General features: G+C 54.5%; 1 protein-coding gene across 12 annotated transcripts in view; it reads left to right on the top strand.

Annotated features, from left to right (window-relative positions):
* Positions 1–5,113, top strand: part of TNS1 (tensin 1) — a 167,420-nt gene that overhangs the window by 112,382 nt on the left and 49,925 nt on the right. The window lies entirely within an intron of this gene.

Below are 5,113 nucleotides of genomic sequence, written 5' to 3' on the forward strand. Positions count from 1 at the left end.
GTGCAGAGGGTAAGTGTCTGCTGGGCAGCCGTTTTTCGCTTGTGGGTATCCTCGTGTGGCTCTCTGCTGGATCTGGGGAGAGGATGGTTGGGGGCCTCTGTACTCCGAATCCTGGGTTTGCCTCGGACCTGGGAAGGGCTTGCGGGCTGTGCGGGGGCTGTGACCCTCTGCCCTGCCTTTGGAGGTTGATGTAGCAGTAAGCAGACCTGGTCGCCTCTGGCCAGGACCTGCTGCCCTGGGATGTGTTAATGCTGCCAACTCAGGTCTAAGGGGTGGCTGAGTTGGTGGGGGGCAGTGCGTCTGAGTTGGCGTCATTCTTTTGGGATAATGGTTCATGGTAAATGAGAATGGGGTGGCAGAGGGAACTTGGGGAAGGCAAGGGTACCCCCGAAACACTCCCAGCAAGATGTTTATTCAGGACAACCCCCAACTCGTGGGTCTGAGCTTTGTGCCACCCTTGTGCTGGCAGTCCCCCCACCGGCCTCCTACGGCCCCATTGATGGCTTCCTCCCAATTTTGGCACTACTCTTGGCTGCTCAGCCGTCCCCTGGCCAGGGATTTCTGAGTGTCCAGGCGGGCGCCTCGGCCTGGCAGAGAAGGACGTTGGTTGTTGTGGGCTCGGAGCTATTTTTACCGACCTGAGTGTGTCTGTGATATCTGGTGCCCGGATAGGCCGAGGCGGGAGTGGGAGTGTCAGGCTCTGGTTATAGGGCCCGCAGGAGCTGAGGGCCAGGAGGCTGGCTGGCCCGGCAAGGTCACGGGCTGTCGTGTGACCCGGGCATGTCATTCACCCTCCAGGCCTTGGTCCCTTGGGTCTGAAATAAAGGTCATGCTCAGGTTTTCTGCCCCTACTCCCTCTCTCAGGAGAAAGTCAAGTAAGATGGTATCTGTGTAAAATACTGTGGGTCTTTCCTGAGGAGGGCCTGGGGACACATCCGTCATCATCACTTGACTGAAGCCCCGTAAATTATATTGTGAGGTTCTTGGTCTGCAGCCATAGCTGGAGAGTCTCCTGCCCCCCAGGCTCTTCTAGCCACCTTCACCTTGAAAGCCATTGGTGGGAGATCACTGAACTTGGAGACAGGAAGACGAGTCTGTTTGCACCTCTGTGCTGGGTGACCTTGAGGGGGGGCGTGGGCTGAGCTTCACTGTCCTTCCTGTGACATGAGGGGTGGGCAGTGGATGAACTGACCCCTTAAGACCTTCAGCTCTAAAAACCCCATGGCTTTTAAAAAGCTCTCTTGGGTCTGCCTGACTTCCCGGTCCCTCTTAGACCTTAGTTCTGCCGCCCCGAGGGCCTGGTGTGCCAGTGGGAGGGGCTCTGTTTTCCACTTTGATTTCAGTGCTGACTTTCTCCAGCTTCGATGCCCCCAGGCTGAAATCCGGACTGGGCTCCATTCGGACATTGGGCCTCGTGCCTCCCTCTTTCTTTCTTGGTCTTGGCAGAATGGTGGAGGTGGCCACGGGTTAGGCACTTGCCACCTACCCTTCCTGGGCCCACAGATGCAGGTTTGGGGGTGACACCGGCAGAGTCACTTTGACGGGAGACAGAGCCACCTGTGAAAAGATGGACAGCAGCCCTGAGAAGAATCTTGTTCTCTTCTGCCTGCTCTCTGAAAATGTAGGGGTTCCATCGGCGTGCTCTTAAGCAGGAAGACAGGTGTCCATTTGCCAAACCTGGACCTACCTGTGTCTGCCCACAGGGCCCAAGGCCTGCGCTTGTCAGCTTGGATCAGTGGACACCTCCCACTGTGAACCAAGTGCCTTGGGCTGTACCTGTCTTCTTTGCCCCTTAGGGGCTGTGACTCCTCTGTGTGGTTCCTTCTCAGAGACTGGGACTTGACTTCCACCCTTAATTCTGCTAATCTTCAGAGCCCCTGAGGAAACTCATTCCCATTGAGAGAAGTTCCAGAACTCTCTGCTAGCTGCTATGAACAAAGGGCTGCCTCAGTCCCCAGCTGGCTGTGGGGTGGGAGATCGGCGTGGCGGAAGGCCCGGACTGTCATAGATTGGGCCATAGGAGGTCCCTGCCACCCTTGCCAGGGTGTCTCAGGAGAATGTCAGGTCACGCTGGAGCCATGGGGCTGAGGTTCCCTGTGACCCTCTTCCATCCTCACCCCCTCTTCACACTCATCTTCCTCGGGCCAGTCAAAACCCAGTGGGTCGCTCTGGCCTGGGGGCCTTCTCAGGCTTCGCCAGCTAGAAAGGTTTCCTTTCTGTGTGTTCTCCCATTTCTCTTGGATGCAGCTTGACAGTCTTCATAGAAGTCCTGGGTGGTAGAGAGGGATCCCTAGAAGCAGCACCTTATCTGTTAAGGTTCATAAATGGACTTTGGGGCGTCCACCAATCCCATGAAATTATGTGCAAAATTTATGTTTGCGTATTTTTTAGGAAATTAGGCTTTCATCAGCTATCCCAAGGGGTCCTTGGCCTAAGAGAGGTAATGTCCACTGGAGTGGCTGGGGACTTCCGTCGGGCATGCCACGGGGGTAGGCTCTGGCCCAGCCAGTTTATCGGGACCTCCGCTGTGCCCGGCCTGTGCTACCAGCTCTGTAGAATACCCCTCTCTCATGACATCGTGGCTGCAGTGCCTCTCTTTTCTCTTCCTTTTGGGAGGAGCTTGTGGTGTACCTCGAACCCCTGATTTTTCACTTCTCTGGGTGGCAGTGGAAGAAGAGCATCTCAGGGACTGACAGGACTGTGTAAGGCTCTCTGGGCTATTTAATGTAGTGTGAGAAGCATTTACAGAGCACCCTACGTGTGCCAGACGCTGCATCCTGTAGAGCCATGCTGCTGATTGTGCACTGGGCTCCAAGAGGCCCTGTTCACACAAATGACGTTGTGAATGGCACCACCTGGGAATCAGGCACTGGAGAGAGAGAGGGAAACAAAGACCTTTGCTCAAGGAGCACTCAGCTTAGTGGGGAAGACAAACATAGGCAGTAATAATGACTGTCCAGTTGGTGATCGGGGTTACGGTAGACATCTATGAAGGGCGACAGGAACATGGAAAAGGTATATCTGAGTCTGGAGGACTGTAGGAAGGGGGTTAGGCCAAGGAAGTCTTCTCAGAGAAGTTCAAAGTAAGCCTGAAGGAGGAAGAAGAGGTTTTCCAGGGAGGTTGGGAGTCGTGGGGGTGGGGTGAGAAAGGGCCTTTCAGGAGAGGGAGCAGCATAGCATGTGTGAGGCACAGAGCAGGAAAAAGCATATAGAATGGGGGGTGTTTGAGGATATGAAGGAATGGCTTCAAAAAGCAAGGAGGGGCCAGATAATAGAAGGTCTGGCATGTCTAGCAGAGGGGTGTAAGGCTTTACTCTGTGGGTGATGAGAGCTATTAAAATGGAAAGGACGATGTTCCAGGCCTAGTTCAAGGTACTTAGCTCCTGAATCCCATCACTCTGTATGGCCAGGCTCTGCATGGTTAAGTGGTCGATGCAAGCTGAGTTGGCAATTAAGGTAGAGACCATTCTTCTGAGTAATGGCTCTGTCTGGCTATTGCGGGGGGCAGGGGTGGGGTGGGGGGTGGAGTTCCTCCTCTTTGTCTCCTCTCCAGAAGCACATCCCTGTGGCTTCCTGGTACCCAGCCCCATCCCCTGTTGCTTCTCAACAGCCCCAGCCCTAGCCCCAGTCTGGCTTCCTCCAAGGTTGGGGGAGAATCTGTGGCTAAAGGGTTAACACATCCAGAACTTGCTCTCCTGGCTGCTTCTTGGCCAAACCTCAGTCCTTGTCAAAGTTCACCTACCTCCCAGACACACATGGCCTTTGATGCCCCATTCCCACGTGTAAGGAGCTAGAGTCCCTCTCGACCTGCCAGGGACCCTGCCTGCCTCCACACCGCCTGTTGCGGTGGGCACGGTGCCTCTTCCTATTGGCACCGCATTGATTTTCCTCCACGATGGTTAGTCATCGCTGCTCCTGGTAATGCGTTTTAATGAATTGTTATTCTGTTGGATGTGGACTCAAAGGACTTTTTATCATGAAGGGCCCCATCCTGAAAACCTTAATAAGTCAGTTACTATTCAAAACAGGCCTGCTGTTGGACAGGGAGCGGGTCTCTCCTTATGTCGTTGCCAAGGGAGACTTCTTTCTTGCAGTCAGGCTGACACCTTTATTCTTATGGCCGGGCTGCCTTTCGTGACATCTAAATGAGTGAAATCTCCCCACTCAACGTTATTAAGAGAAGCAAGGGTCCTTAACTTCAGGGCTCAAAATGCTGGCCACCTGGATCAGGGTTTCTCAAGACGTCACCCACTGCATGTGCTTCAGAACCCCAGAATGCTGGTTAACATGCTGATTCTTGGCCCCGCCCCAGACCTGTGAGTGAAAGTCTTTGGAGTTCGGGCCCCAGAGTCTACATTTTTAACCATCCCAGAGGAGTCTATGAACATCAAAATTAGAAAACAACTGCCCTAAACCCCTATCATCTTAGCATCCTGTGTGTATTTCTTTCGTTCCTTTTTAAGTGTATGGACCGGATGCGCTTTCCTTTCCTGCATCCTGGCCTGGTCTGTGCTTCTTGCCCCATGCACACCTCTGCAGTTTACTGGAGAGAGCCTGGGGAGCAGGGCCACATCCAAGTCAGCTGGGGATTTTCCTCAGAGCTTTCCAAAAGTATGACTCGCACATCTGGATTACGGCCGCCATGGAATAAAGGCCCCTTGGTGCAATTGAACTCAGCATCGAGGGTGGAGTCTAGGGCTTGGAGCAGCTGCTGGGAAGAGTGAGGAGATGGATGCAGACAAAGCAAGTGGGGCTTTGTGGAAGAGACTGTGGACGTCTCAACTTCCCCAGAGAACTGGGCAGGGAGATGGCCCATGAGACAGGACGTCCAGGCTGGCCCGGGATCGGGGCCTGGGCGCTTGCCACCCTGGCCTATCTGTTATCATGTTTCCCCTGCAGTTTGTCCTTCCATTCCATTGTCATCCATGCCAGTATCCACGGCCCCAGCCAGTCAGGTTCCTCCCTCTACCCCCTGCCCGCCTCCCACTCGGTGTCCAACTCCCTCTCATCCGAGATGGTTTTACCTGGACTGGCCATCCCTGCAGGCTGCTGGGACTCCGAGGTGGATCTGGCGGCCCTCGGCTTAAGAGCCTCACCCCCCCTCAGTCCCCTC

Source organism: Pteropus alecto, unplaced genomic scaffold (assembly GCF_000325575.1).
Source record: "Pteropus alecto unplaced genomic scaffold, ASM32557v1 scaffold110, whole genome shotgun sequence".
Taxonomy (NCBI): Eukaryota; Metazoa; Chordata; class Mammalia; order Chiroptera; family Pteropodidae; genus Pteropus; species Pteropus alecto.